Raw genomic sequence first — 12,717 nt, forward strand, 5'->3', positions numbered from 1 at the left:
CACCTGTGCAGTGATGTCTCCTCAGCGATCCTGACCTCATGTCCAGTGTAAGCTGACCTCTCCTGATCTCCACAGCGGCGCTAGCCGTGTGAATCCAGAGGCTCCCCCTGACCCGACTGACTCTGGTAAGAAGATTCTGATGTCGAAGTGCACCCCTGCACCTGAAGCCTCTGTGCCTTGGTGAGCTGAACCACCAGTACCTCTAGGACATCCTGCATCTCTGCTACTCTCTGCTGTCATTGGTCTCCCTCCTGCAACCTCCGGCGCAGCACTTGCAGCCTGTTTGCCATAAGAAGAATCTCCATTGAAAAGCATTGGGCGCCCGACACTGAAATTTCCACCTGTACCTGGCCGCACCCGGGTGCTGCTGGTGGTAATTGGGTGCTGATTTGTACACACACCCCCCCCCCTCCTTGCTGGTCCTAACCCCCAAAGCTTGGCCCCTGCAACTAATTTACCTACGTGCAACAGTGTGGCTCCAGGCACCTCCAGTCTCCATTGAAAAGCATTGGTCCAAACTCAGATTTTGACCTCTGCACCTGGCCACCCACGTGCCACTTGTAGTGCAGTTTTGGTACTCACCTGACCCTTGCTGACCTTTGGTCCCGAAGACTGGAATTTTAAGTGCATTACTTACCTGTTTAACCACAATATTGTTTTCTTCATAGGACAATATTGAACTGTTCTGAAAAGTTTCTAAGCACCGGTTTTTCAAAGTAAAAAGTATTTTTATTTTAAAACCCACTTACCTTATTGCAAAGATCTTGGTCTTAAAATAAAATAAAAAGAAAGTATATATTGTAAAATTGGTCTGATCTCCTTGAGTTGTGTGTCCATTATTGGTCAATGTTGTGCAACAAATGTCTTACACTCCTCTGCGTGAGGCCTAAGGCTGCTCACCATCACTATAGTAGTAGAGTACTTTGGGTTTCACATTGAACCCTGTAAACGTTTGGGGAATCCCTGAGCTCTGTGCACGGTTTAACCACCTAGTAGGCGCACCATATTCAGAGCCAACTTCCTACAGAGAGTTTCTTAATAGCCAGGTGATTCAGGCTGTGCAGAAGAATGGAAGGTGATGGGTTTCTATCTTTCTTCAGTTGGCAGATAATTCTAATCGATCTAATGGAAAAGTGTCCTCCTCCTTTGAGGGAGTATGTTTGAAATTGTGATTGGATTGATCAAGCATGTATTGATGCAGGAACCACGGAGCTCCGATTCGGTTTCTACAAGGAGGTGGTATTTTCTGTATTTTAAGAGTTTTGGCAGAGCTTCTTGTATTCTGATTTTGAGTTTTTATTATGAGGGAGTAACAGCTGGGGTGACTTCTAGACGGGTATGGTTATATTTTGCTGGATCTAGAGTTCTTTCTTCTACAGTGAGATAGTATGGATTTGTGGACAGCATGTATTCATAGACTTTCTTGAAAATTAGCATTTGTTTGTTTCAGATGGTGTGACTGCAGTAACTGTGGCACTCTTTGAACGGGGAACAGTTTTAGCAAGACTCAGTGAAGGAAACTGGGTTTCTGTTGCAGTAACCCCCACACTTTTTGCGAGAGTTCTGCTGCACTTTGTGTGTCGTGGGTCCCTGCCAATCAGGTACACAGGGACTGTATTCTTTTCCTTACCTGTACCAATGTTTTCACTACTCTGGCCTTCCTGTAAGTCCCTTGTGAAGGTTACCGCTGATACCAAGGGCATGGTAGCCAAGGAAAGGCCTCTGAGGGCTTCATCATGTATTATGCCACCCTCAGAGACCACTCAATACAATCATGCACCACTGCCATTTCAGCCTGCGTATTTTGGTGCAGCTAAATGTGAAGAGTCGACATGGCACACATACCTGTATACCATGCCTGTCCAGCACTGCATGGGGCCTAGGCAAGTGTCCCTTAAGGCAGGGTGCACTATCCCTCATTTGAGGACCGATCTGCATGAGCAGACATGCCCCTATAATATCTAAGGCCATTCTTATATATTTGAAGTGCCCAATAAAGCCATACTGAAACTATGGCCTGGAAACTGGTCATTAAAAGTTTCCCACCACCATATTGGCTTTACTGAATCCCGAGTTGGTTGGTATCAAACATATCGGAATAATAAACCTGCACTGATTCCAGTGTCAGATTTATTATCCCTGCACTCAGGTGTCCCTTCTAGAAGCCCCCCCCCCCTTATCAAACCATCCTCTGGTGGGTCCCTGACTGGTGACCACCAGCCTGCCATCACAAGACAAGTTTGTGGACCCTTGGGGCGGGAGCCTTTGTTCCCTGGGCCCAGAAACAAAGCCTTTCCTTGGCAGAGGTGTCCACACCTCCACCAGGGGAGAGCCGTTTGTGGCAGTGGAGCTTCAAAGGCCTTGCTGCCTTTGCAAAGCGACCGCCAGTCTCTCCTGCTATCAGGACTAGGCCCCCTTCCTGTCTCACCCCTTTACCACCGGGAAGACCTGCAGAAAAAAACTAGAGCAGCCCAGAAGGTGTGCCCACCTCTGCCAATTCCACCCCTCAGGTGGGGGAGGTGAGGTGAAGCCTCTTGCAGATAGCAGGCACTCTCCAATCAGCCCCTTGGCTACTGACCTCAAGACCCATAAAATGCCCCCTAAATACAGTATTTTTGGGGCAGCCCTGAACCCAGAAGGCAGTACTCGACAACCTAAGAAGATTGGAATCCCGAAGACATCGCAGCAGTAAAGACTCCAGGCCCAACTGATTTGGCCCCAGCCCTTCCGGCCTGCCTGAAACTCGGGAGAAATCAATGACTTCAAAAAGAATCAGCGACCTCCAGACTTTGTGAGTACTGAACCCCCCACTTCAACAAAGACTTGAGACTCCCAAGGACAGTAGCCTTGTCCACAAAAGAAGATCCAACCCCTGCAGGACCAAGAATCCCTGCTCCAAGCCTTACCTCTGCACCCATCGTCCACAATATGTGTCTCGAGGGTCCATCCGTCCTGGTGTGGTCCCCCAGCAGTTCTGCCCTCCAGATCATCTCAGGGTGTCACCTCAAAGGTACCGTGTAGACGCCTGCGGCCTCTTCACCACAGCCCCACCCATCTCTTGTAAACAGTTTCCCGACATCAAAAGGCACCCTACAGTTTCCGTCCCTGTGTCCTGGTGACCCGATTCAGAAGTTTCCTGAAATTGAGCAACATCTCTATTAACCTGCCCAGCTGCTGGTTCCTCTCGGAAGACTACCTGGACCAAGCCTGCAGCCGTAATCCAAAACTGGCAACCTCCGTAGGATTGTATAGGGCTCCCGACACCTCCTAAGCACCCTGCACCCAGCCGCCGCTGGTGGTGTATTCTTAGTGCTAATTTGGGACCCCCTTTGCCTTCACCTTAAACCCAGGAGCTTGCGTCCCAAGACCAATTGGCCTGCACATGAGCAGCCTCCAACCGAGGTGCCCCATTGGCTAACATTGGCGCCCTTCACTTTCACCCTGCCGTACTAGTGCCGCTGGTGGTGCCCCTTCAGTGTCAACTTGAACCTTAGTTCAACTCCCCAAAACTCCATATCCAAAACTGTTTACTTACCTGTAAACCTAACAGTTTGTTTTCTCCATAGGATTGTGTGGTGGGTTTTCTTTGAAAAATTGTTGAACTGTCTTGTACTGCAATAAAAGCAACTTAGTGCCTTTAAAAGAGTTAACCTGTTGGCTGATGTCCCGCGTTGCTTAAACTGTGTTAGGAGTTCGTTTCACACCAAACTAGAAAAGTACCTACAAAATAATCCAAAAGTAATCTGAAAGTCATTTAAAGTGTTTTTGGATAACTTACAAACCGTTTTCTCAACTGCAAAAATAATCTGAATGTTCCTACAAAACCAGTGCTCACTGTCTTTTGAAAAGTAAATTTGAATGAAAAGTATAACTTACCTGCTACTAAGTAAATCTTGGTACTAGAAATAAAACGACAAAATAAAAACTTTTCATACAAACAATTGGTCTGGATTCCGTCTAAGTGTGTTTCATCCTTTCTTGCCTGAGTGTGTACAGCACATGGGTAACTATACCCTCTGATAAGCCCGACTGCTCAACCACACTACCCCAAAAGAGAGCGAGGTATTATCTACTTTAGCCTCTGCTATGCCTTTAGAGAACCACTGGACTCTGTGCACACTCATTGTAACCTAGTTCCTCCTGCCAACCATTGTAGGCAGCTCTGCGTTTTTTTCTGGAATGGCACATTTTGGGCTACAAATTTGTAAGCTCTCTTCAGTGTAATAGAAACAAAATATGACCAGGAGGACGTTGTGGAAGTAGTTTGAAAGACGCAGTTGGATAATCTGTTTCTTCTTTTACTTGGATTCGGTCAGAAAATATTGGGGTCATGAATTTCATCCTTAAACCAGTGCCATTCCTGGAAGTTGTGGAGCCCACGTTCTGAAGTGAGGTAACCTCTAGACTGAGGATGATGAAACTTAATACATGAATTTGTTATAAGCCATTGTATTTTGACTGAAGGTGGGCCATTACCCTCTTTAGGTTGAGCCTGCAGCCAGCGTGCCTGCGTGGTCGTTTGGCGAAGATCTGTTGTCTTTAAATAAAAATAAATAAAACATTTAGGTCTAAAAGGGGGCTTTTATCCCACCATTACCTACCATTCGTTTGCATCTCTATCACTCTTCTTTGCTGCTTTCTAATTCAGCAGCTCTTCCCACACGTCACTTCCATATCTTTTTGTGGCACATTGACCAAATACAGGTTTATTCAACTTAATTAGTGTGCATTTGCTGCTCGCGATTTGATTCCGGTACTATTTCTACCTGAATCCCTGCGCGAAGCAAAACCAAAGGGGATGATGGACGGAGTGTTGAACATTGCAAGCACTCACACCCAGTCAACAGATCTGGGTTTAATCCATCATTATTCTTTAGCTCACTCTGCCACCCCAGTTCAGACATGGCCATATGCAAATCAGTCTGACCCTGCGCCTCATTGGAACAGTCCAGCCTGAACTGTCAAGCCATGTCTTCCCTGGACCGGAAACCAGCATCCTGGGACCGGTTTCTGGCTAATCAGCCATCATCAGCCAGGCTAGCTGAATCCAGTGGCAAAGTGAGCAAGGTACCCACGTCTGGGCATACCCTGCCAACTTGGGGCGAAAAAAGAAAAGGGGATGATGGAATGAGTGTTGAACATTGCAAGCAATCACCCCCAGTCAACTGATCTGGGTTTAATCCATCATCATTCTTTAGCTCACTCCGCCATCCCAGTTCAGACATATGCAAATCAGTCTGACCCTGTGCCTCGTGGGAACTGTCCAGCCCGAACTGCCAAGCCACACCTTCCCATTTAAACCGGTCCTAGGATGCTCATTTCCTGTCCAGGTAGGACCTGGGCTGGCAGTTCAGACTGGATTGTTCCCATTGGGTGCTGGGTCAAGACTGATTTGCATAGGGCTGGGTCCAAACAGGAATGACATGGTGAGCAAAGAAACAATGGATTTAGGCCCAGATCTCTGTACTGGGGTGAATGTATGACATTGTTCTGCATTCTGTCCAACAATAGTTATTTTTGTGAATCCCTGCGCGAGCCGCAAAGGACATTATCTAAGGCACATCCGTCTGGAAGGTATTATTTCTTTCACTGCCGCCACTTGGCTCCATCTCTGTTATCCACAAACCGTACAATGTATGTTGCTCCCTTGCCCTCTAGCCTCCTCCTGATGCAAAATGCACGTTCTTGCTGAACAGGGCCCAGCTTAGCATGCCCTGAACACAGCTGTTCAAAAACTGCCTACCTGTGCGCTGGCTGCCTTACCTAGTTTTCAGTGGTGCCAGACTTAACCAGAATACTGAATGCCCAGGCATTCACTTCAGTCAGTTCTGCTTTCTGATAGCCGTGCCCTTCATGGGAAGCTATAGCCCTTCGTAGTCTCTGCAATCAGTTCAAGGGCTCGAAACCATTCAGGCATCCTGGCTGCTGTATCTTTGGTCCCTGGTGGCAAAATGCCATAGCGATGTGATCTCCCCACCCCATCCTTCTAAAAAGGACACATTTCTTTAGTAGGTCACAGGTCAGAGACCCAGAAAAGTCTGTGCCTTTTAATTTGAGTTTTGAAGACACTGCACTGGGAACCATCATATTGTAATGCGTGATAGACTGCCCTCTTTGGAGGCAAGCACATGGGTAACTAGGTGTAGCCATTTTGAGTTTGCAACCTCAAATGTTATGTTATGTTATTGGAACTTGTAAAGCGCGCAGCTGCCCCAGCGAAGGGGCGTCCCGGCGCTAAATCCCGTAGAAGAAACCAAGAGTGGAATAATGGAATAGGCACCACAAAAGAAATCTTTACAGGAATAAATATGTTTTTATGGCTTTCCTAAAGACGGACAGGCTTTTCATTTCTCTAATGTGAGTTGGTAAGGCATTCCATGATTTTGCTGCTAGGACGTGGAACGAGCGTCCTCCCGCTCTACTTCGTTTGAATCGGGGAACTTCGACCAGGTTTTGACCAGCCGAACGTAGTGCCCGCGAGGGGACATACAAGTTCAGAAGCGTACAGAGCATTTTTGGAGTAGTCAGTCTAAGAATTTTAAACGAGATACAGAGAGTCTTAAACTGTATCCGTTGGGCTAATGGAAGCCAATGGAGCCTTCGGATGGTAGCAGAATAGGGCTAAATCTGGGTAAGCCTACTAGTGCTCTGGCAGCCGCATTTTGAGTGCGTTGCATTCGGATGATTTCTGCCTGATTAGCACCTAGCAGCAGGGAACAGGCATAGTCAAGTCTAGACAACACTGTAGACTGGACTATCAGCTGCCTGGTGGCAGAATCAAAAAATTTCAGGACAGGTTTCAAGCTGCGTAAGATGCCGAAACAAGTGGCGGCAACTTTTTTGGTATGAGTAGAGAAGCTTAATGTCTAGTCAAGCCAGACTCCCAGATTTTTCAGTTCCGTCTTTGGCTCAGGGGCTTTCCCCAATGTAGATGGCCACCAGTGATCTCCCCACAAATGAGTGTTCCTACCAACTAGCAACACCTCTGTCTTAGCTGCATTTAATTGCAGACAGTTAGCTGTCAACCACTCTGCCACCGCAGACAGCCCTTGAATCTTGAAAATGGTCTGGGCACTATGTTGACAGTTGTGTTCCCTCAAACACAAACAACTAGACAGCGATTGTACGGTGTGCAATGGGGCACTTGGTTTTAGTAGGTGGGAGCATGTCTGAACACAGCGGTTTTGAATACCTGGTCACTAAAGACAGGTTTGAAGTTATACCGGGACTGTGTTGTTTGACGAGTGGTAGGTAACCAGTATTGTAGTGTAGTTCCTATATTCCCAATAGGCTCTGCGCATAGGAATAATATATCCTATAGATATGACATAGGACTTATGTCTACTAGGTCTCTATCGAATATATTAAACTTAATTGTGAGTGCTAGCTAGCTCAGAGGTCACTAGAAACTTTCTCGAATTCACAAGAAGGGATTAGTTTCTGACCCGCGCATAAACATGACAACTTTGTTTCCCCAAGATAAAATGTATCTTTAGAGTCGTGGAAACAATAGATAGATATTTTACTCAGTCATTCGTGCATGCTTCGTTTCATCAGAGGTGCAGAGAAAATAGAAAGACTGGCGTTTTCAATAAAAGTATTTATTGAACAGTCTTCTTTCTCATGCAAAAGAAATGAACTGCTACAATCATAAGACTGGCTGTAAAGTATAATGCCTACAGCAAGAAGAGTGTTCTAAAATAATACTGTAAAAGCATGGTATGGTTTCTAAGCCATAAAATACATATATAAATAAATAAAGACTAAAAGTACTCAACTTGTGCTTCTAAAATACGCCTACCCCGGTGTACCTAACCTAAGTCTAGTACGAGGGAAGAAGTAGGTGTGGTGTAGCATAAGCTTAGTATTCTTTTGCCAAGAATCTATCCAAGATTTCTCTTAGGGTCTAATCCGCTCCGTACCTTAGTTTAGAATGAAGGAGGTCTTGTATCTCTCGGTCTCAGGACTCGATTTCCCAACACCCTGCAAGGGGATCTTGGAAACACTGGAACTGGTTTTCTCGGCAGGAGAAAAGACAGCGTCTCTCTGTGCCTCTGCTGGAGGGTCGGCTTCCTTCGACACTTGCTGTAGCGAGATGCGTCGGGCAAGTAGATAGTCGAACTGCTCCAAACCACCGTGTGTTTGCTTGGGCAAGTGTGGGCATATTTATACCTTGAAGGTGCAGAGTTTGACTTAAAGGTGGACATAATAACGTCATCAAAGAGTCTCATTTCTTTGAAAACTCCATGAGTTCTTGGACAAATCAATATTCAAGCAAGGGGAAGTCCCTAACTGCTGAAGCCGAGTTTTCCAAGAAATCGTTGTGGATTTTCGGAACTAGTGGAAGTAGCCATGCCGTATTTGGACTGCATGAGGTATGTCTCAATATGGTTATGATTTCTATGCCTATATAAGGACATGGTGATTTATACCTATATAAGGGCATAAATCGGGAAAATTACACTAGGGTCCTAAAATGCTATACAACAGTATAAAGAGGTGGCAGACAAGCCACAATATATACAACAAACCGTTCTGCTTTCCAACGTCCGCAACACTTCGCACAGGGTATGTTTTAAGCAGCGTCGGAGCTACCATAGGTGCAGAGGCACTGCGGCTCAGAGTCCTGAGTGAGTATTTGAACCCTAATTTTAATCTCCCAACAGCAATCTGAGTAGCCCATAGAACACGGGTAATTAATGTTTAAATACCCCAACAGCAATCAAAGGGGCTTTTTTCCTTACAGGCACCAGGGCCCATGACCAATGTCCAATCAGTGATGTGTTCAATAAACACGCACTGGATGGCTGACTGCCTGTTTAGTGTGATTGGGTCACTTTCAAAACATGCCCCGTTTTAACCACGCCCGGAAATGTAAGACTTTTTGTGTGAATCAGTAGCCTTGGTTTACAACTTAGCCTAAGGGCCATGATGACCATGAAACAGATGCTCAAATTGGGGTTACAGAGAAGCCTGTCTTCCAAGTTGCATATGTTGCTTTGCTTTTATAGTTCTTGAGAATTATTGTTCTTTATATTTAGGCTTTAACCAAAGTAGGGTGGTATTCTCGTCGGACTTGAATCACTGAATAGGAATGTGACACAGTGGCAGCCGTGCCTTATTTTGTCTTGCAGCGAGTGCAGACATAAAGGCTATAGGCTAATGTAACCTTTCATTTTGCCTTCAGTATTGTAATTCTGAATCACACAAGCTGTGTATGCCATTATCTCAAGTTTGACACTTATGCCACAGTGGTAGCACTGTTGTAGCGCTTGGAAGCATTTATTTTTCAGATTGAAATCAATAAGAGTGACCAACATTGTGTGAGGACTGCTATTGCTCAGGACATCTGAACTCATTTAAGATGGCTCATTTGTTTGCTAACTTCTGCAAAGATGCAAGGGCATGATTTCTTTCCAGTGATATTGTACAATGTGCTAGGTGCATGGTTGATATGGATAGTGTAAGTATGTGCTTGCCTGTGATAAGTGGCCATTTAGGAAAAGTGTGCAAGGATTGCAATTTATTGCGACAATTTTTCTTCTAATTGTGTTTGTATAGCTTGTTTGCTTTCTTAGACCATAAACGAGTAATGTGTATTCAGCTCAGCTTATGAGTACCGTGGGACGTTTTGTGAACAACTGTAACCTCAATCTCAGAGGTCATGCATCTTGTTTGACTTAGTTAGGATCTGCCTCATTTTATTTCAGCGAACACTCTTTATTAGCTCGGCATGTTATGCTGTTAGGGAGCTTCCAAAGTAGATGCACTGGATTTTCAGTCCCTCAACTGTGGTGCTCAGAATTATTTTGTTTAGGTTTGAGATCATTTTCCAAATGCGTAGGGGGAGGAATTATAATTAGCACACACGTTAACAGCACACAGTGAAAATGATGCCCTGCTGGCCGCGCCAAACTAATATTAGAATGACTTCAGAAATTATCGATTTCTTTGGATTGTAAAGCCGTTGAGTTGGTCAATAAGCTGACAGGGCTAACAGAGGTGGATGCTAATACCGAGAAGCAGCAGTATACATGAGCTCTTGGAATAAAGGGCCGTAAATGGCGTTCAGGGATGTGGCAATTCTTGGGTCACTTTGCCACTGGATTCAAGCTAGCCTGGCTGATGAGGGGTGTTACCCCGAAACCAGTACCAGGATGCTTGTTTCTGGTCTAGGAAAGACCCGACTTGGCAGTTTGGGGTGGACTGTTTCCACGAGGAACCAGGTCAAGACTGATTTTCATTTAGCTGAGTATGAACTGGGGTGGCGTAGTGAGCTATTGAACAATGATCGATTCAACCCAGATCTATGACTGGGAGTGAGTGTCTGAAAAGTTTCAGCGCTCCATCCATCATCTCCGTGTGTTTGCTTTATTCGCCCTAAGTTGGCAGGGTATGCCCAGACATGTGTCCCTTGATCACTTTGCCACTGGATTCAAGCTAGCCTGGCTGATGAGGGGTGTTAACCCGAATCCGGTCCCAGGATGCTTGTTTCCGATCCAGGGAAATTCTGGCTTGGCATTTAGGGCTGGACTGTTCCCACGAGGAACAGGGTCAAGACTGATTTGCATATGGCTGAGTTTGAGCTAGGGTGGCGAAGTGAGCAAAAGAATTATTATGGATTCAACCCAGATCTAATAGTGACTGGGGGTAAGTGTCTGAAAACTTTCAGTGCTCCGTCCATCATCTCCTTGCGTTTGCTTAATTCTTGGATCAGCTACTGGTCAGTTGACCTGTTTATAGTCTCATCATTTAACTACGTAGGTTTCTACTCATCACCGCACATTTCCACGGCACACAATGCCATTTCACTCCACTCAGTGCCACACAATGCCACTCCACTCTATACCACACAATGCCACTCCACTTACTACTCCTGAAGAGATGTTAAAGTGCTTTGAGACATGCCACTCCACTCTATGCCACTCCACTTTGCACCACAGGATGCTACTTCACTCCACTGAATTCCACTCCACTTAGTGCCACTCAGGTGCTACTCCACATACCATACGCTGTCACTCGTCACCTCATAGTGCCACTCTACCCCACACAATGCCACTTCATGCCAAATAATGCAATGCTACATAATGCTACTGCATTCCACAAAACCAATACATTTCACATAATCAAGACAAATTGGCTTTGCCAATGCTTGTTAACTTTTAGGTGTGGAACTTCCTTTGGAGCTGACCTAGCCTAAGTACCGCTGGTTAATGCTTCCTTGTTCCAAACTGACTGGGAGGGCCCCTTTCTTATGCTTTATCATAAGCCTGTACTGAACCCTTAGGGCCATATGTATCAACACATTTTCCCATTGAAACAGAATGGCCCAAACCCTTTTATGCATCTGGCCTATGTCCCATGTGACTGTTTTTCCCCCGTCAACTGAGTACACCTAGACAATAGTGATTACATTTCAGATGTGATTGCACTGCTTTTACCTTTCTGCTATGCCATGTGTCTGGTGAAGTATTTAAGCAATTGTTCTTCCTGAAGGTAAAGGGCATTCTTCATCCAGGACCAATGATTTGAATTCCTATTTTCAGGTGTTTATATAGTGTTAGGTCATGGAAAGTTCAATGTGCTAAGCTCATTGACTACTGGAAGAACTCCTTGTAAAGTTTCAACATTAGGAGAAGTTAACTAATGTATGTGACAATATATCCAAGTTTCTGGTGTGGGTGGAAGCGGGCAGACGGTAGAATCTGTGGTAGAAAAACACAGACATTGTAGAAACTACCATAAAAGTATATATTGTTGGTTCTCCATTTAACGGTAAAAATAATTAAATGGATTTTGCTGTGTTTGTTTTGAATGCTAGTTAATTGAAATACATGTAGACTGTGCCCCCACACACTACTTCTGCCTCTGTCATGATGCAAGATTCTCTCTGCCCTCCCCTACTTGGTCTTCGTTTGTGTGTTTGTGCCTGTGTGTTTGTGCATACATGCTTGACACGTTCGGTCAGAGGGGATACTAATGTAAATCAGGCTGGGCAAATTCCCTCCAAAGGCTCATTAGGCAGTTTCCCACTCTTAAGCTCATCCTGTAACTTAGTTTAGCCACCATTTCAATAAAACAGCACCAGAGACAACAGTGTTTAAGTAGTCTGTGACACTCCTTGCAGGTTAGTCTGTGTGCACCATTTCATCCTAGAAAGAGAAGAATAGATACAGAAACTGAAGAAAGTGTCCAAAATATATATAACCAATATTCCTGTATTTTTCTCAGAAAAATTGGCGCCACAGTGTCTAACTGTCCCTATTTATATGTTAGCAAGGGCAACGTAAAGCAACCTTTGTAAAAGAAGCTCACATGGTATTGTGTCCAAATGATAATAGCAAAAGGACCCGCACAAGGGAGATTATATATACATTGTACTTTTTGCTCAGTTATGCAATAATGTTAACACATAAACAACTTTAGCGCTTTCCAAGAAGAAGTGAAGTCCAGATCTTGACAGATATGTAGTAGGGCTTTTTATTCAAAGATAAGCATGGTGTTCAAGATATTGCTAGCAGCCAACGCGTTTCGTCACCACTGTGACTTCTTCAGGGCTAGAAGCAATTATACATAAAACACAAAGTTACAAAATAGAAAATGTTTTTACATACAACATAAAAAGACACACAAACCTTATATACATCATAAAAAGGTTTCCTTTGATCTTAAAAAATGGTAATTTGCATTAAGCCTAATACAAATAACCATTGGTTA

General features: G+C 44.8%; 1 protein-coding gene across 2 annotated transcripts in view; it reads left to right on the forward strand.

The window, feature by feature from the left end:
• The window catches only part of COPG2 (coat protein complex I subunit gamma 2), a 408,642-nt gene that overhangs the window by 82,678 nt on the left and 313,247 nt on the right, over nt 1-12,717 (forward strand). The gene's annotated exons all lie outside the window — the stretch shown is intronic.

The sequence above is a fragment of the Lissotriton helveticus genome, chromosome 1_1, assembly GCF_964261635.1.
Source record: "Lissotriton helveticus chromosome 1_1, aLisHel1.1, whole genome shotgun sequence".
Taxonomy (NCBI): Eukaryota; Metazoa; Chordata; class Amphibia; order Caudata; family Salamandridae; genus Lissotriton; species Lissotriton helveticus.